General features: G+C 40.8%; 1 protein-coding gene across 2 annotated transcripts in view; it reads left to right on the forward strand.

The window, feature by feature from the left end:
• Positions 1-20,869, forward strand: part of TIAM1 (TIAM Rac1 associated GEF 1) — a 187,742-nt gene that overhangs the window by 47,334 nt on the left and 119,539 nt on the right. The gene's annotated exons all lie outside the window — the stretch shown is intronic.

Genomic DNA, 20,869 nt, shown 5'->3' on the forward strand with positions numbered 1-20,869 from the left:
GGTGGTCATTGTAGACAGTACTAAGCTTCATCAACCAATGGGCAGACTTGGCACCAGGAGCTTCCTGTGCTCCTACAAGTCTCTATCATTATCCACACTGCGCACACTACCAATAAGAATTAAACTTTGTAGTAACCATGTGATGGGGATCAGGTAGAACTACATAGTTCAGTTCTCATAACTCTGGGCTCTGCAGTTACCATTTGCTGGATATGAACCAAGCACCTAAAAAAAATGGTGGCTTCAAAAAGAGATCATTTTTTGCCCCCCAACTGACTTCTGAGAGGACTGAGGGCAAAATCCCTTCTGAAATAGCTAGCTGAAATATTTATAAAAGACGTGTTAGTAACAACAAGGAATTGGAAATGCACAGATATTCCCCTTTCTCCTTATCCCTTATATTAGAACTTGGGGATATTCAATGACATTGCACAGAAACACACTGAGCCAGTTCGCACATCCCACTGGGGCAAATGATGGCTTAGTAAGACTGGGTGTTCTCAAGAGAGCAGATTGCTCCTCCTGTACTCCTCCTCATGACCTTCTGCTGCTGAACTTGACTCAGCATGTAACCTTGGTTACACCTTGTGGTTTGTCTGGAGCGAGATAAGCCACAATCCTGGGTTTGGACTACCCACTCAGCCCACACCATGCCTTACCTTACTGCAGCTCAGGATCAGGACCAGAGGAGGACCTTGATATTCTCTCCCGGAACTCTTATGCTTACGTGTTTGTGTTATGCCATTGTTTGGTTTAGCATTCCATGCAAGGTCCCTGCTGCTTTGCTGAGCAGCCATCATCTGGGCAGTGGAGAAAAGATTGTTGTCCCTGTTTCCATCTTTCCACTACTGCAGAGCTGATATAGCTCATGAGATGGGAACTGCAGACAAGCTTCCTGAGGCTTGGCGGGCTGCATAGAGTGGTCGACGGCTGCATGTGACCCACCTGCTCTCCAAAACCATATTGGGAAGAACTTGTCTGGATCTGAACCACTGTTTCCTTATTGACCAGGCAAGGAGATGACAGATTTTTGTCATGTTGACATGATTAAAGCAAATGAAAGAAGAGGAGCTATGCGCCTTAATTTCCAGGGGTAGATCTTAATTATAACACATTTTTCTAGTTATTGATCAAAGCGTTTCCTTCCACATCTGGTATCACCCTTCCATTGCTGGCCAGTTCCTTTTATATTTAGAGGAAGGAGGGGAGTAGCAGCCGTGTTTTATGTGGTTGAGCTTCCTTCCTAACATGTGCCAAGGATAGGACTGCATCCTGAAACATGGGATTTCCTTTCTCTGATCATTGATCTTATAGCAAGCTGTTCCAATGTGTCAGAAAACATTTAATGCTTTCTGCTACTTTCTTCTCAGCAACACAGATGAAATCTTTTCCAAGTCACATGTGACATGCTTACTACATGGTGATATTGTTAATCTCCATATAGGTATCTAAAACAAGAGAAGCTGCTCTATTTGTCATTTATGATCTATTTGAGATTCCTGCATGACAGGGGGTGGACTAGATGACCCCCCTGGATCCCTTCCAGCTCTGCAGTTCTCTGACTCTGTGATCAGTATAGTGATTCACAGTTGGGATTAGAGGTATAATTTACATTAAGTCTAAAGCTAAGAATGAAAAGTAAGCTGTATTTTTTTTTAGCATATCTCCCCCATATGCTCTTAATTTCTTTAGTTTAGCGATATTCAACATCTGTTAGCATTAAATAGTGTAATATTTATTACTGAATTACGATTAAGTTGGCTTGTTTATGAAGCTATTTGGCTGTTCTGATATGGACACCATTCGAACATCTAAACAAAAGAAAGTGATTCTGCCTGTATTCTAATTTAAGCCATAGTTAGCTCTTGTTAAGAGAAATTTTATAAGATTTGATCTGTTAAACCACAAGATGAGCTCTCTATCAGTTCTTCCTAGCTATAACTCTTTGTGCTTTCTGTGCCCCCCAAAGGTGCTCCTGGGGGGTTGAGAAGCCCTTTGGAATGGCATGAGAAGAGATGGGGGGAGGGTTGTAACAGGGATCAAGGTGTGTAATTCAGTACAATTGTGAACTCTCTTTGCATAAGCAGAAGTACCTTCAGTTCATACAAACGTCCCTTTGGATCTAACCCATCCTCTGTTCAAGGAGAAAATACAGGTGCTTCCCTTTTGCCAGATAAGGGGTATATTTTTTGGTTCTTTCTTCCTATCTATTTCCTCTGTGCTCATATGTTGTTTAGTCGTTTAGTCGTGTCCGACTCTTCGTGACCCCATGGACCAGAGAACGCCAGGCACCTCTGTCCTCCACTGCCTCCCGCAGTTTGGTCAAACTCATGCTCATATACATCTGTTAGCATTAAATAGTGTAATATTTATTACTGAATTACGATTAAGTTGGCTTGTTTATGAAGCTATCAAACTCTGGGCTCATATACAGGTATCCAAAGAGAGCCAAAGCTGATGCACCACATTTTAAATGGCAGCTTGGGACTCCCTTGCATGTTTTCCTTGTGATAATTGAGAAGGTGGCAAATTATTTTTATCGTGGAGGCTATTGTTAATGTAACAACCCATTTTATTGCATCTCAGTAAGCGTGTTATTGCCTTGATGGTAATAATAGTGTGGCGACTGAGACATCTATCAGCATTTCAAGATCTGTTTATTTAAAACATCACAACACCTTTTATCATGCCTGGATTTAGGAGTGTTGTGTGTTGTGTAGTTGCCCTTTCGAGATGCATGTGCATATTCAAGCCCTGTTCCCTCTTTGGGAATTTAGGCTGCAAGGCACACTTGGTAATAAGTTTCAGTGTGGCACTTGCTTCTAATTAAACATGTGCAACAACCATTTTTATTACATCAATATCCCACCTTTCTTCCAAGGATTCTTCCCACTTCCCAATTTCACCCTTGCAACAAGCCTGTGGTGTAGATTGGGCTGATAGCTAGTGACTGTTCCAATGTACCAATCCACTGAGCTTAGTGTGTGAGTGAGGTTTGAATAAGGATCTTCCTAGTCAGACAGCTGAGCAACAACACTTAACTGGGATGTTTCATCAAGAGGCTACTTATCACTCTGAAAAATTCTTAGTAGGCCAAGCAGTGGAACCTAAGGGACAGATCAGTGTTGTTAGAGGTGAGAATTCCTGAGCTGGACATACTTGTTTCCTTAACAGGGGTCTGGGAGTCTGTATTTTCTTATGAGCTGCTGTCTTACAGATGTGAATTTCTATCTACGTGGATGGAATTAATTGGTCTTTGCTGTGGAACTCTTTGCTTACTGACAACACATTTTTCTTAGGGGCAGTAAATTTTAACAACCCGCTGCATGCCCTTCCAGAGGCGTTGCAAGACTTCCTTGTTGGGCTGGGTTTTAATAGCTGAGGTTAAGCAGGTTAGGATAATATTCTGGGTTAGATCCAGAGTAAAACACAGCTGAATGCTTCTTCATTTTTGTTGCACTTAGTTCCCATTGAAAGCAACAGGACTTTAACCTATGACGATTTCCCCCACATTGATGTCATGGGTACATACGTATGATGATTACTGTACCTTGGTCAGTTTTTTATATATCAATCAAATTGTGCTGTGGGAAAAGGTAGGATAGACACGGAAATAAATAACCAAATTAATACTGTGGGAAGAACGGTGTGTGCCAGCTTGAGCTCTATGGAGGAAAGGTGGGGTATACTATATTTACTCAATTCTAATGCACACTTTTTTTGCCAAATCACACTGTGAAAAATAGGGTGCGTCTTATATTTGATGGCGCATTAGACTCGAGTAATTACGGTAAAACTTAAGCTTAAACTGAGTGCATCTTTCCTTTCTTCAAAACTCTGCCACCACCAGAGTTTTGTGGCAGCTCAGGTGTTTGCTTCGTGGTTTTTTGTGCCAGGAAAAGCCTCTTATTTTTATTTTTTTGCTTGCGGGGGAAGCCATGAAGAAGCTACTAATAAAATTTTATTCTTGTAAAGAATTTTGCTGATGCACATTGCATTCACCAGCAGATTTTTTTTGTTTGTTTCAAGGTTTTGAAAATTGAGTTGTGCATTAGATCCGACGGCACATTAGACTCTAGTAAATACGGTAAATAAAAAATTAAATAAAAAATTTGTGCTTCAGGACTAAGAGCAGGGCAGAAGCTGCATTCCAATTCAAATTCTTCTTTTGCCCATATCCACAATATGGATGCTTGTACAGCAGAAGATGTAATGTCATCCTCCCTTGGAGACAGGTTTAGCAGTTTACATATGTGCTTGGAGTCATAGCTAAAGCATTATCTATGACTGTGTTCAGATATACATAAACTGACTCTATCATGTAAATGTGAGTAAATGGAGGGTGGGGAAGGAGCAGTATATTGGTCTTATTATGAACCCACTTCCTACAGATATGTAATTTATTCTTGACATGGATACTATATAGGACAGCAGAAGACCGTGTCCATAGTGCTCCTTTCCAACCTTGGAATTTACTCTCCCAAGAAGCCCTGTGAATCAAGCCTCCCTCTGACCCACTTCCTATGCAATGTTAAACCACAGTTTAAATTAAACTATGGTTGAATGCATACAAAGTGCTTTGCTCCTCTCCTGCCCTTAACTGTGTTCCATGGAAAGGAAAGGCTTGTCATAGATATATATATTTATTAGTTTTCAATTACATGCCAATAACAGCCTCATTATAGCAATGCCAATTTATAATACAATTATTAATACCAATCATTCAAATACCAAATTATATAATTTAATTAAAGTAGGCCCCCCACATGCTAGATTTGATGGCTTTCTAATTTTCTTTATTTCTGCATTCCAAAATCTTACTAGTTTCAGTTACATTCCTGTCATAATAATAATCCCTTATACAACAACTGCAATGTTAATAAATTCTATTTGTGTCGACACATTAAATAATTTATAAAACTTAAAGCGAGGGACTATATCATTGTTCTTTCTCCGTCTCATGCTTCATTGTTTTGCACCGAGAACTTTAACAGCAGCTGCAAAAGTTGCTCTGTCCCAGTAAATAAACTGTTGTCACCATTTTCCCCCTTCAGCCTGGGAAGAAGAGTAGTCTGTCAAACTATAGATGACTCAGTAAGAAACCTTATCTGGTCCTTGGCCGCTCACAGACTTCTTTCATCTTTCCAGCTAAAGATATATGACCAATTATCCTTCCAGTTAAATTAAATTCCAAGTCCTCTTAGTGTTATTCAGTTCACTTCATAGACAATAAAGGATGCGGAAGAGTTAGCTCTAAGTCTCCATCATAAACCTTTTGCAAAATAGAGTTTCCATCCCTTTCCCCCTTTTTTACACACACAGTTCAGTTTGATGTTATAATCCATATTTTAAATCCAATTTCTTCCATCCTCACTTGTACAGGTATAATTTGAACTAACATTCAGGGGAGGGTTGCCGAATCATAAATGTAGATAGGAAAACTTTAAATAAACAAACCGTAGGATTCCCTCCCCCGCTGACTTTTGTACTGATTGAAGTGCAAATTGAATTTTATCTCAATTCAAACCTTAAAGTTCTTGCAGTTGGTTTGTTCGCAGTTTGTGATCTCATCTCTTCTAGCACACACCTGTACTTTAGTCCAGTTAAGCTCTAATTAACAGGAGAATCTCTGCTTCTTAATGGCAGCATTGGAGAGATTTTTGCCAGGCGAAGTGCTTTTGTACTCAGTGCCTCCCTGGCTCCTGCATTCCATGTTGCAGCAAGAGCCAGATACTGAGACAGAGTGCGAGTGAAGCCCATCTTTGGGGAGAACTTGCAATAATGATTTACCCTCTATCATCCTCTTTTTTCCATCACCTACGCTCTCCTGCTGTCATGGGGGCTGCCTCCATTAAAGCAGACCAGAACTGGAAGCCGAGGGGAAAGGCTTGTAATGATGACGATGGCTTGTAGCTTGTTTCACACCAAACAAACCAGAAGGAGAAACAAAGGTTTGTTGTCTTACCACTTCTGGGTTGAAGAGAAACCAGCCATGAGCCTGGGTTCACATCTCATGGCAAGCCGGATTCTGGCTTCTTTTCTCCCCTGTGTAGCACAGTCAGGAGCAAGGCAGGAGCAACACACTTGTGGTCATTAAATCATCATTTGTTTTAATTTTGCCATGGATAACAAAACTCTGAAATGAGTTGTGTGCATCTTGAAAGCTGCTTGAAATTTGCAATGCAAGCATCCAACTTCTAAAAGATAAACTTAATCTACATTTTTGTTAATTTTCAGAAGCTGGAAGAGCAGTGAGAGCATAATGCTCATGAGCAGAGGAAAGGGTTTTCTGAGCACTTTCCGTAACTGGGAAGTGGGAGAACATTTGAACACCACCTAAAATCAGAAGTGAATAGATGCATCTGCTTTGTGTGGGAGTGCAGTCTCAGAATTCTCTCTGACAGCTGCAATATCCAGCTAAAATATTATTCTCTTACTCCTACATGCTGAATATTCTTCCTACACACTTTTGGTTCAGATTAAATTCTCTCTCTCTTCCCTCTCCCTCCCTTGAGAATAAAAGAACTAGGCATTCAGGTCTGAGGTTGATCTGATTCAGGTATGTTGCTCGTGTGTAAAGGCTACATGTGAGAATGAGCATGATAGCGCCTCTCCTCAAATTGCTGCCCCCCCTCAAGGTCCATGAGTTGGAGGGTGAAATTTGAAGTGGAAAGCCCCCTTCTCGTGGAGACTCCCTTCCTGAATTTGAATGCCAATTTTGCAGAGTTCCCTGTCACTTGGTGGGAGCTCCTCAAGTAGAAGAGGGTTCCCTCTTCAGGCTTGACCCTCCAACTTGTGGAGAGTAAGGCACATGGCAGCGCAGGGACAGCTGAGTGCATTCATCCCTGCTCACCCTGCTTGCATCTAACATATATGCAAGCAACATACCCAAACAGGGCTATAGTTGTTGGTACTACAGTAGGTTGCTGCCATCATACAAGCAAAACCTTTCTGCCAGTCAGTCTTCCAGAAGGCATAACACAGAAGGGATGCTTTTGCAGTGACCCCACTTGGAAGTTTCACCACCTTCTGTAAGTATTCTGCTTTATAAATAAAGGTGGGACAGATGAAACTATGCAAGCCAAATTTATAGAAAAAGCCGTACAATGTTTGAACCATATATTTTTCCGGTATCTTTGAAGATTGTAGCGGATAGCCATGGAATGTTTGACGCAATAACAGTGTATAATGCGTTCTGCGTGTGCATCTCCCCTCCTTCAAATAACACAAATTTGTTTGTGTTATGGGATGCTGGACGCAATAGGCTTTTGGTCTGTTCCAGCGGTCATTTCAGACCAAATTTGCATAGCTGCTCTAGAAAGATAATTCCAGTTAAAACTGACAATGATAAATCATGTTTTTTCAAGGAACTATAAAAAGGATTTTTAAAATCAAATTTGGAATAAATAATTTATGTTACTTCTTGAATAGATAATGTGTTTTATTGTATATCAAGCATTTGTTTAGCAAACACGAATGTTAGCAGAATTTATATGAAAATATGAGTATGGGTAATGTAAATATTGGATGCTTAATAATACTCACATTTTCTCTATTCTGTTTTGTTGCATTTGAATTATTTGGTTTTAAAATGTTGCATTTACCCCTTCACTGCAGCTCTTGGAGTCACTGGCATTATATAGACCAGTTTTCTATAAAACCATGGGGTAGCTAACCATTTTTGTCTGGAAGACCGCATTCACCGTTGGCGCCAACCCAGATGAGCTGGGGCAGGCGATTATCACCCCATGCTGTTCATGTTATCATCAGTCTGATGACCAGGGAGGGGGCAATTTGTATCCTCATCAGGGAGCTTATCTAGATGGAGAGGTTAAACCTCTCCACCTAACCCAGTGCTGTGTCTACTTTTTTGTTTTTCTTTTCTCAATGCTGCCCAAATTAGAGTCCTGGGGAACCAGAAGAATTTCCTTGGTGACAGATCAAACCCCTCTGCAAATTGTGTTAGCTGCTTCTGTTTAAAACATTTATTTATTTTTTACCTCTCATTTTAGTTAGGATAACCTGAGAGTACCATGTGAAAAAATGAGGTGATGTAAAATGGATTGGGTAACAAGAGGCAGGCCAGTGCAGCAGCCACATACGAGAAAGATAAAAAAGTGTTCAACAAGTTTTAACTATGTAAGATAAATGAGGATGATTCAGAACATCTAAATGTGGAAGAGCTGGTAGTCTTCACGTAAACAATAGTGTTAATGGGGAGTTGTTTGTCCTCTTAAAGACATATGCAGGTCATTTCTTTAGAAAATTAACACCCCAAGCATGCATTCCTAGTTGCCAGCAGGAACAGGTTACAGGAAGTGTAAGGATGTTCCAGAACATAACAGCCATTTGGTATGCAGCATGGGTTTCCATTTTGCTGCTTAACTTTTTGAAGGGTTATTGTGTATACATGGAGTCACTAATGAAAGCTATTGACTGAATAGTGAAATTCAGAAAGTAAAGCTCTCTGAAGCACTGCTGCTGATTGATAACATAAAATAGCATTATGTGCAGGGCTCCCCCCACCCCCCATTATTTGCTAAGCCTTTGGCTAATAAATAGTATTTGGCCTTTTAAACTGTTTGCGTAGGGTTATTGTTTTGTTCGTTATTATGGTGCGGATTTTTGTGTTTGTATATTGTAAAGTGCCCTGTGATCTTCAGATGAAGGGTGGTATAATAATAATAATAATAATAATAATAATAATAATAATAATAATAATAAAAATAGAAACCCAGGTTTGAAGGGGCCTGGACAAAGTGTCTTCTGGTGGGCCCTTCCTCTTTCAGTGGGCTCTGGCAGGCTTACCTGGCTGTGTTGGCAGTACTCCAACCAACACTCATCCTGTCACAGGATGATGCTAAACCAGGGCCATTGTGGGAAATTCAAAGGGTACTGTTTGAAATGCTAGGTCAGAAGGTTTCTAAGGTGATAAAAGGGGAGGCCTCAGCAGTGGGCCCTGCCCGAGTGTTGGGCATGGCTAGCAACTGTCCAAGGAGAACATCCTTAAAGGGAGTTGTATTCATTGTGTGATTTTGCTGCAATTTGAGAAAGCAAGTGCAGGAACTTTGACTCAAGGTGGATTAAAACAATACAGTGAGCACTGTTTAAAAATGCTCCTGTGTGGTGGCAGTCCATGAGGAAGTGGTTTACTATGGTGAGGACCAGATAGCTGGGACTGGAACTGATCATCTGAACCAATTCCGCATCAACTCCTTCTCCCCCTCCAAATGCTGTTATGGAAATGCTTTCCTGTCTTAAATGCTTAGCCTGAACAATGGGCTACGCTGTTATTGTGTCTTTTAAAAATCAAGCAAAATGTATTTTATAAAAACACTGTACATTTTTTATTATTCATTGTGCCCAGTAACAAAATTTGGTGTTGATTATTCTGGGGCAATAGGGGTTTGTGGCTTTAATCTATTTCATAGACAAAAAACTGATCCTCACTGGCCTTACCAAATTTCAAGGTACAGTGTTCTTGAAAAGAAAAACCCATTATTTTCAAAAGGAGTTTGTGATTGGAGAGAGATTCCAGAATTTAATTTAAAAAATGCAAAGTTGTTGTCCCAGGAGCAGGCCTTGGGTCCAGGAAAAGCAGAGGCCAGTCTGTGTTGATAAACACAAAAGCAAGACTGTGATAATTGTAGTTTCTTGTACCATACCTCACAAAATTAAATTTTCTGCTTCAGAGGAGATACATTTTGCACAAAAATTTTTTTTCCAAGGACAAATATAAACTATTTGCTGGCTCTGCATAGAGTGAACCAGTCAAACTAGGTTTTGGGTTTGTCCCAAATATTCATTTTTAATCTACTAAATAGTGACAGGCAAAACCTGAAACAGTTAATTTTATAAGAAAAAGTATAGAGATGATTGGGGATACTAACCAAACAATTCATTAAATGTGAGGTTTTTGGAACACAGAACTTCAATGCTAATCTAAACAGGACAACAGAAAAGAGTACATTTGGGCACAAGTTTGGGTGTAAGTGCAGCTGCTGGGGTAGCAGATGGTGTTGCACCGAAGCAGAAAACGTGCATCATACATGCAAGAATGAAAGGTCAGTAATAAATGGAGAATTTTTATAACACTAATGTTTGGCGGGAATAGATAGTTCTGTAATCTAGATCAGGGCGCTTCATGACCCATGCCGGAAGACAAGTGAACTGGCAGCTGCCTAGGGCCACACCCTGGGGACCAGCACTGTTCTCTCTTGCTCCATAGATGGTTGGGCATAGAACAGGGTGGGGAACCTGTGACTCTCCAAGCATTGCTGAATTACAGCCCCACTCTTCCCTGAGCATTGGCCAACCAGTTGGGAGGGCCACAGGTAACCCATCAGGGGCACACCGTTGAGTATTACTGATGAAGGTCCATCAGCGTGATTACTAAGATACATCAGTCCTTTATTTAGTGTTGGCAAAATGCCTATCGTCACAGCAGTTCTGGCACAAGGAAGGATTGTTCTATTCAAAGCTCCCTCGGATGGGTGCAGTGTGCTGTTGGCGTTGCTCTGCAGAATGACAGTTGCGTGTCGAGGTCCCCAGGGCCACCCCAATAACTCACACATCGCACAGTATTTTTTGTTTAAGATTTTGGCATAATTTTGGCCACAACTTTATTAAGATACAAATTTGTGAGTGGTTGCTTAGGCATTGGTTACGACTATCTGCCCCCACCATGGGGGACAGACTGACATTCTGCACGATGCAAAAGTCAGAATAGGGGAATACACTTGGGGGTAGCGACAGAACAGGGAACCTGCCCTCACCCCAAATGCAACCAGGAGCTCATTGCTATGGCCTGAGCCCCCTTGACAGTGTGGACAAGCAGTAGTTAGCCCCCAATTCCTTTAATCGAATCCCTTACTGCAGCAGCAGCATTAGAGGGGCAGGCACTCAATCTACCAAGGGCAGGCACTCAACCACTGCCCCTCAACCAAACAAACCATAAACCAATGCCTAACCGCAACCTTACAAGTTGTGGCGATTTGCTACGCAGTAGGCAAAAACCAAATGGCCTCAGCCAATCAGCCAGATGGACAAAATTCCTATCGGGCCCCTGCCCCAAGAGCAGACGACCCCATGACAGGCATAGCAAGGTCAAAGCGAACAAGCCTAATTCTAGGGAGGGGGGGACGGGCAATCCGATGCACGGTCGAAAAGAGGAAGCCCTAGCCTCGTGCAAGGAGTTTTAGCATTTCTGGCTGTCAATCAACAAATGACAACATAAACTTCTTCCCAACAACAAGGGAAACCCCAATCACATCAGTGGCCAACGATCAATTAGCCCGCCCCCAACTTTGGAGTGTCCTGGCGGCCCCCACCGCAACACATGCTCTCCATGAAGGAGAACATGCTTTCTGGGTCGGCCCCCCAATGTTAAAATGGACTGACTTTTCCTCCTATTGCGAATCTGTGTTAAAGGAGTTTTACTTTCTGTCATGTAAAGATTGGTGGACACTCTTTAAGGTCACAGCTGAACGTGAGCTGTGCTCCTGGCAGCCACAGAAGTTGAGAACCTTGCCTGTTGCCTTCTGCATTGCACTTCCCTGAATCCTGCAAATCAGCATGCACATCACAGTCTGTACAGTCCTCTGAAATCTTCTTTGCCTTATTATTAATGGAAGATCTGCTTTTCCCCTGCCATTGAATAAATGGAAGAAAATACTATGGGGGGAATTGTGTAAGGGCTCGAAACATTTCATGTTTCCTTGAGTGAAAGATGATGGATTATGGCTATTGTGGGAAGACAGGGAAGCATTACCCATATATTTAAATGGCTATATAGTGTGCCATGATTGAGAGGTATGTTAAACTGATACAGTTCTGTTGGAATAATTATGGCTATATAAATGTATCCTATGGTCTCTCTTCAGGAGGATTGGTTCCCAGTTTGTTCCCTTTGAATCATTTCCCCCCTTCCTGGAGGTAAAAGAAGTACTGTTAACAACTTTAAAAATTTGTTTAGCAATCTGACCTTGACATAAGGAGACATTTGCTCACCAATATTATGTTGATGTAAACTTACAAATGTATAATATAGCAGTATGATTCAGACTGCCTGGTTGCTGAGAACACAGGTGTTCCTTTTTAGGCATAAGTTTCTGCATCCATCAAAGGTGCATTGCAAAGTGATGTAAGCCAGGCACACCCCGGTGGCACCTGGCTTGTGGTTTTAGATGTGAAAAGCAACGGATTTCATTTTTTGCAGGCACTTTAAAGATTCTAGGCATCACTGATTATGGAGCAATTTTAAGATGCTGGTAAAGAAAAAGAAGACTTAAGATGAAGGCGCTGTGACCCTATGCTAATATACTTCTGAGAAATCATGCATATGATTGCACTATAGTGTGGGGAGTTCTAGAGGCTGTGCTACATTATAGCAAAGGGAACTCCTAAAATACTTTGTTCATGATTCAGTCCCGACCCATCACATATGGGAAGCTCCCATATTAGAGGGGTGCATGTGTGCATAACAGAATGATTTAACATAGGAAGCTGCTTTATATCAGGACATATAACTGGTGTATCTAGCTCAGTATTATCTGATTCAGGTGGGGGGAACCTTTGGTCCTCCAGATGTTGTTGAACTACAACTCCCCACCAAGTGCATGGAAAAGAAATCAATAATCTCCCCCATTCCCCCATATTGCTGCTTCAGTCAACTAAACAGCCCCCCAATTGCATTTCCCTTTTTTTAAAAAAGCCCAACACACTAAAGGACTAAGTGACAATATTAGACTATACTGCAGGGTTGTCATACACTGCTCTCTCACAGCCCTCACCCCCAGTGATATTAGTATGGGCTATTTTTCGTGTGGTTCATAATTTCTCAACCATAACCTCCCCCACCCTGCAGCAAAATGCACATACTAATGATAGGTTTTTATTTATATTTGCATCATGAGGGTTTTTCTTTTTTAATTACCCATTAAAAACACAGCTTTTTTTACATGAAATTGAACCAGAGCTAGAAAGAGCGTGCACCCATGTCTTTGCCGCTACCTTTTGATTTTGGGTGGACATGCTATTACCCAGTCACAGCTACACTAAAACATTGGATTTCTCCATTCTTTTCCTCTGGGCAATAATCAATTCTCTTCCACGGAAGATGAAAAACCAGCTCCATAATTAAGCAGGTAGTCTGTTAAGAACGAACCCTGTAGTCCTTCTCCATTGTCTGACTCTACAGTGAGAAAACTAGAGTGACACAGGCACGAAGGAAAGCCCAAAAGCAGCTTCAAAATGAACCAGGAAGATCCTCCTTTATTGCCTAGAGAAGGAACTTTGTGGCTCATTTTGAAGCTATTTTTGGGTCTTCCCTGAGGCTTGTATGACACTACATTTCTCTCTAACACCCATCAATCCCAGCTCTGATTTCACTCATTGACCTGGCTGCCAATTTGGAACTGGTCTAAGTTTGAGGTGCTGGCTCCAGTATACAAAACCTATACAGCTTGGGACCAATATACCTAAAAGATAGTCTCATCCCTTATATTACCCACCCAATCAACCACTGAGCAATGCAGGAGAGGGCCACCTGAAGATACCATCATATTAGGAAGTCCATTCTGCACAATATAAAATTGAGCCTACCTTTGAAATTTTCTCTGGTTAAATATTAGACAGATGCCATGTTTGTTGACTTTTTGCTGCCTACTAATGACCTTACTCTCTTAACAAGCCTTTCAAGTAGATATTTCCCGCAATCTGTGCCTGTTGTTGGAATTGCTTTTAGATATTTTGATGGTTTTGTTGCTTGTGGGTTTTGCCATCCTAGGCTTCTCTGAGAGGTAGGGCAGAATATAGTAAATAGTAATAATCTTAAAGGCCAGAGCCAGCTCATATCTTAAAAAGCTGCTTCTGACATAAACCTGTACGATAAAGAAGATGGTGCTGCTGCTTTAATCAGTCCATGTTGGGGCAGAGTGCCAAGGGCCTAGTTCTATTTTACCACTTGATGGCATTTACCAGCCAGCAAACTGGAGGATATGAAGAGGAATTATGCAAAGATAATCAAAGCTTTGGAATATGTGAGAGGAAATTCTGAATGAGCTGTTCATGGTTAAAGGGGGGGGGGGGAGATGAAATGGTGGTCCTGGCAGATGATTTAAAACATCTGAAAGGGTGTCATAATAAAGAGACACACACACAAAACACCCTGAAAGAAGATTTAGAAGGAGTTCAAGTTGCCGCAAAGCCATTTTGCTATTGGGAAATATGACCTAAGAGCATGATGAGTTGGAAACAAAGCTACTGAGGAGAGTTTTGGAATCTTTCCCTGGAGGGTTTTAAGGTGACCACAGAATTTCACCTGTCAAGTGTAATTTAAATCTAGGTAAGCCCCTTTGTGATTTCTGCTACCAAACCAAATTCTTCACGTATCTCCCAGGCTATTCAGACACATGAGATTATTGTATCTCTAAAGCCTATTTTAAAAATCAAGAAAATACCTGTAAATTTAAACTTCATAAAATTTAGTTGGGATTTGCTCGACTTCAGTCTAAGACAACATGTTTAGTTATTGCTCAGAAATTAACAGTGTGGGCACCAGTTTGGAACTCTAGGGGGAGGAACAGGAAGAAAAACAGAATGCCCACTGATGCATTATAGAAGAAGGAAGAAGCTTGGGGAATTAAGGTAAATATGAATATTAATGCCTTAATAAGTGGAAATGCTACCAAAAAGTACAGCTCTGCAAGGCTCTTGTAGACTTCCATTACTCTTCTCACAACTGTTAAACATTAGCCTCACAAGAGGGTGTTAACACAGCTGGTCTGCAGCAGTCTTTTGTGTAGAATTATAGATGTGCTCTTTAGGAAATTACATCACGCTCTGTGCTGTCTTTGAACCATCCTGAGCTCTGTTCTCCATTGCACATGCAGTTAACACTGGTAGTCAGTTTCTTGTCAGGCTTCCCTCCTGCATCTTGAATTCAGTATTAAATTGGATGCTCTCAAGTCAAGAACTTGCTCACTTAAGTTGATGATAATTACTTCCCTGCTGGTGTGCTGGGAGGGTAGGACTGAATTGGCTCATGGTCTAGAAGCAATTTGTTCAGGTCACCAAGGGCAGCATTCTTTGCATACCTAAACTTGTAGCATTGGGTTTCTTTTCCTTTCAATGTATGTAGTGCTTTTGATTTAAAACTCTAGCTATTTTTTCATTGTCAGACAGCAGGCCTGTACAAGGATTGTGGGCCGGCTGCAATCCCTTCCCTAACAATTTGTGGCCCCATTGGGAATTCCAGATACTAGCTGTTTGCGGTCTGTTTCCCACCTGCAGAGAAATCCATGCTGGTGGGGGGTGGGGAGAGGACAACTGTGATGGGGTACACCCATGGTAATTCAAAGTCAACACTTGTACAATGGAGAAAAGGGGAGTTTGCAAAGAGAAAAGTGAGCCTACTTGAGAACAAGAGTGGACAGACATTTGGCTAATCAAATCTGCTTGGCTTTACTTCATTTGCAAGATCTACCAACCAGAGCCAGCTGCAAAAGATGTATTAGCGGTCCCTCTGGACCACATTTTTAACATAGGAATTTGTTTTCAGTACCAAAGGTGAGCTGAGGTCACAGGTTCTTAACACACCAAACAACTTGGAACAAGGATACCTAGTAGACAGTATCCTCTGGTACAGATCAAGCCAATCTTCATGATCTTCCAAAAAGAAATTGCTGGTTTTCTGACAACCAGTGGATTGTCACTGTGTGACAATGCAGAAGTGGCCCTTCTTGGTGTTAATGATTCAGAAGGTGGGTGGTAACTCATAAGGCAGAAACAGTAATGACCTTTTAATGTCTCTTAGAAACTTTTATCTACCTAACCTTTACTAGACCCTGGCTCTAAAGCTTTAATTTTTTGTACACTGTTAAGTTGTGATATACAGTTGTTCTTTGTGCCTATCTCATTTCTATTTAGTCTCTACGAAATGTTATTTTTGTTCTTTTACTGTTTCTATGCAAACCACTCAGAATGTTTTTTGTGTTGAGCTGTACCAAAGTTTTATAAATGAATAAAATCCGCCACACAAACACTGGGAATATGCTCTTTCTCAGTGACTTACCTTTAAACAATATTTATGCCCCCAAACAAAATTCAAAAATACTTAATACTAAGCAAACCAATGTTCCGTTGTCTTAAGTTACATTCCCATTCAGAAATACAGGATTTAATACTACCCTTATGAAATATGATGGTGATGTCACTTAAAAATAACTATTATGGTATAAATGCAATTTTAAAAGCCTTAAAAATAATTTTAAATGTGTACTTGGAACAATTCAAACAACACACTCAAATTGTATCATTATAACTTCCCATGTGTTGAGTCTGGCAGCTCATATTGAAGTTAGTTCCTTAGAAATCAGCTTTGCTGACTGCCAAATGAATCTGTTTTAGGGTCAAAGTGCCTGCCAGTTCTTTGCCAGAACTTAGCATTCCTTTTTCATTTTTGGAAACGGTTATTGGACTTCTAGGGCCAAGGCTATTTAGTTATGCTGTTTGACAGTCAACATATGCACATTAAATGGACTGCAGGTATTGTGGAAGAGACGGACTCCCAGCAAGTGCCTGCATTTCCTTCAGGATGCTTTGAGCTGTGGGAGGATTATCTGGCTTCACCCCTCCCTCCCGTTGCCAGTATTTTTTAGAATTAATTTTATTTGCAAATTTAACATGGGAAAGGTAGGGGGGAAATATAATTAAGAAAGAAAAGGAATATTAATAATAACTGTTGTTACAAATACAGTAGTAATAACAGTAAATCACCTTCAGTTCACATTGCAAATTCAGTGGCAAATACAGTACATGGATCTTAAATGAAAAATGCAAATTAATACAAGCCCTCCATTTGTCAGAATAGGTATCCACACAGAATCGATGCCTATGTGAAATGAGTTTGAATGAGCCAGGTCCTCAGACCATCATGTAATATAGACGGTGGGTATTTACCCTTCCAACTTTGAAAGACAAGTCTCTTGGCCGCCACAATAAAATCCACTTTGGTTGCCCAGTTGTTAATCTCCATACTACGGGGATAGAGTTTAAAAGTACATGGACATTTGCAGATATCAGGGAATTTAGCCAATACAAAATGGATGTGATTAACTTCAAAGCAAATGGACTATATCAGTCGCAAACCCACATATATGTTGTGGGCTCACCTCTTGGTCAGTCTTGGTTTGGGAAAGAAAAATAGTAGCTGTGTAAGAACAACAGCAAGTGCAGTGGTACCTTGGGTTACATACGCTTCAGGTTACATACGCTTCAGGTTACAGACTCTGCTAACCTAGAAATAGTACCTCAGGTTAAGAACTTTGCTTCAGAATGAGAACAGAAATCGTGCTCCGGCGGCGTGGCAGCAGCAGCAGGAGGCCCCATTAGCTAAAGTGGTGCTTCAGGTTAAGAACAGTTTCAGGTTAAGAACGGACCTTCGGAATGAATTAAGTTCTTAACCCAAGGTACCACTGTACCACAAGCCTTTTCTGCCTGTCATGTTCCAAGCAAAAACTATTTCTTGAGGGAAGATTGTCTTTGAATGTTTGGGCTACCGCTTTAGCTTCGAGGGGCCTGGTCTTAGGCACATATTGGAACCATTCCTGAACCAGCTGATACATTTTGCCTTGTGAGTGGGCTGGAGGAGGGAGGGCATGCACAGTCCCTCCTTCACTATCCCACTCAGTTCCCTGTATGTAATTCCTTGTTTTTCTCTGTGGCTACCCAGAAAGTGTTTAATTTAAATACAAAGCTGCCTTGATCAGTGGTAGGGAAAGTAAAGCCAGCCTTGGAGCCAGGAGTCAGATCACGTTGGCAAAAATGTCCTTCCTAAATTGTCAACCCAGAGCTGACTCTCAGTAATGCTTATGAAATCTAATTGATTTTTTTTTTTAAGTTCAAGAAGCGTTTTACATAGGCAGTAGCTCTAGGGATGCAACGCATGATTCGTCGTTACTCCATGATAACTGGTCTGTGTGTAAAAGACCTTGATTGGATGCCATTCTCCCCACAGCATCTCTTTCCTTGTGCTAATAGAGGAAATGAGATTACCCATTCCAGCCACCCAGCTACTTGCCCCTCTCCAAGCTCCACCGCACACTAAATCTTGTATGGAATAGCAAAGCAAAAGGCTTGTATATTTATAGCTTTAAAATGCTGATTGCTGTACACAAATTGCAGACAGAATAAAAGCAATAACAGTCATTTATGTTGCCTGTAATAAAACCAACACAGGTTGACAATTTAATTTACATGTTCAGGCCTTAGTTTTGCAAGCCTTCAGCACATAAGGCATTCTACTCATGAGTCACCTCCACAGAGCAAGATCTCTTATTTTAAAACACAAGGAAGTGAGATCCTTTCAGGTTTTCATTTGTATGCTGTGGCATTATCTCTCTCTGTCTCTTTTGCCTTCCACTTAAATCAACTGCTGAGATAGAATGGGCTGTCAAGAGTATTTGGAAGGGCCCTCTGTCTATTCTGCACTGGTTACACTGCACTGGTGTTGGGATTGCCTGCTTATAATAACAGTGTGGTAGTCTTTCTGTTCTCTGAGGAAACTAGTACGGCCTTTGCTGGAATTATACTGAGACCACTTCTATTTTCTTTCCCAGTTGTAAGTGGGATGGCATGCTTTTACTGAATTTTATAAAGGAGCTTTCGTTGGATGAAAACAAGAGCTACAGATCAGGTGTTTCTGTTCTTGGATTATGAATTGTGAAATATTAAATAGTTGAAATAGTTTTGCAAGATAAATGTAATTACAAATTTGAATTATAGTAACATAGGGGTTTGCTTTGCTGCTGAAGGTGTTTTACACCAGTTACACTGTTATGAATGATGATCACTAAGTGTCTATCTAAAAACAATGAGTGATGTCTAACATTACAGTATCTGACAATTTGTTTGTTTGCTTTCTGTCTTTTGCTCTGACAGGGATTCAAGGTGACTTACAGCTAAAACATAGAAAAAGCAATAATTAAAAAAACAATTAAACATTAATATATATGATCTATTATATACAGAGCTTTACAATAAAAACACCATAGTTCCAGGCCTTTCCTTAAAAAGAGCCAGTTCCCAAAAGCCTGTTGGAAGAAGAATGTCAGGAAGGACATGGACAAAGTTGAATGGGAGGAGAGAGAGATTTTTTGGCAATCTTCTTTCCTGCAGCACCCTCAACCCTCTCCGTAAATCTCCCTAAATCTCTCCTGTGGGGTCTCCACCTCTCTGGAGCAGATTTAGAGAGGGTGTGAGCCACTGTGTGTGTGGAGTGAGGGAATCGCCAGAAATTTCCCCCACCCCATTTTGCTGACTGATTTTCTTTGTGTCAGCAGACAATCACGATCAGATACCACCCACAGTCTCTTGTGGATGAATATAAATTTAAGAGCAACTTGACTAAAACGAAACAGTACTATATGGAATCAAACTCTGATCTGCACATATTTATCCCCCCCCCACTGCCCTCGCCCGGTGCCTTCTGTACCCAGAAGGCAGATACAAGTACAAAATGCAACCAAATGAAGTAATAGCTTTATGACTGCCAGCTGGATTTCCAGAAGAGCCTGGCAGCAGACGGCCTCTAAAGACTTCCAAATGCAAACCCACGTGCAAGATAACTAATTGTTCTGAACTCAGTGCTCTGATTTAATAATGAAAAACTTGCAATATTTGGCATGCTATTTAGCATATATGTGTGTGTCTGTGTGTGTTTCTTTCTCTATTTCTCTTTCTCTACACACACACACACACACACACACACCACACACACACAGAGTATACATAAACATGCACACTCAGACAAATTTCAAAGTAGGCATGATGAACCAAATTATTTATTTTTAATCAGGTGTGTTTACTGGGAAGTTTAATCATGATCTTTTCCTAGATAGTAAGCCAGAATCTGTTTTTGCCATTTTTAACTGACAGATATGTTCCATGTAACTGGTAGACATTAGAATAAAAATCTTTCTAATCACATCCTCCAATAGCTGCTGAATGTTTTTTTCTCTGAAGGCTAAATGAGAGCAGCTGGGAAAACCAAGCCAGATGGGCGGGGTATAAATAATAATAATAATAATAATAATAATAATAATAATAATAATAATAATAATAATTATTATTATTATTATTATTATTATTATTATTATTATTATTATTATTATTATTTCATAGACCTTATGGAGAGGATCCTGAAAATCACTTCTGTCTGGTAGCACTTTAGGCAGGGATTATAACATTTGTAAGCAGCACTGCTTGCACTGACCTGATTGTATAGAGAACAACTACCACAGGCACACTCCCCCCCCCTCCCCAAACACCCAGTGCTTTTTTCTGGGATTACTCAAGGATACACAGCAGCAGCACCTTTTTTTCTAGAAGGAAAGTACTGCAAACACCCATCAGCTTATTAGCAGCGATGGTGTGCAGGTTCTTCACATAACTGGAGTGGTGTACCCATGGATGAGAAGTTTTTTTAAAAAAAAACCTGCAGCCTTCTCCTAGAGCACAGTCATATAGTAGCACACTTTGGTTTCTTTTTAGCTTTCATGTGAAAAGTGTAAAAAAAACATGAAGTGGTCTGGTGTCTAAGTCCCATAGTTAGTATCATACTTCAGCTTTGGGCTCATGTTCAACCACCTCCCCTTCTGTATGTCTTATTTCCTCTTCCTCATTTGAGAAAAGCCATAAGCTCTTTTCAAGGCTAAAGTGTCTTGCGCTGCCCCATCCTCCCCACTCCCCACCTTCACATGACAAGGCAGGGTTGGTTATCTTGTATGCCTAACAGAGCTATAATTGAGATGTTTTGTCCAAAATAATAAGCTTTGGTTTGTGCTTGCTCTGCAACCCCAAAACAGTATAC

The sequence above is a fragment of the Podarcis melisellensis genome, assembly GCF_964234715.1.
Source record: "Podarcis melisellensis genome assembly, chromosome: 4".
NCBI classification, from domain to species: Eukaryota; Metazoa; Chordata; class Lepidosauria; order Squamata; family Lacertidae; genus Podarcis; species Podarcis melisellensis.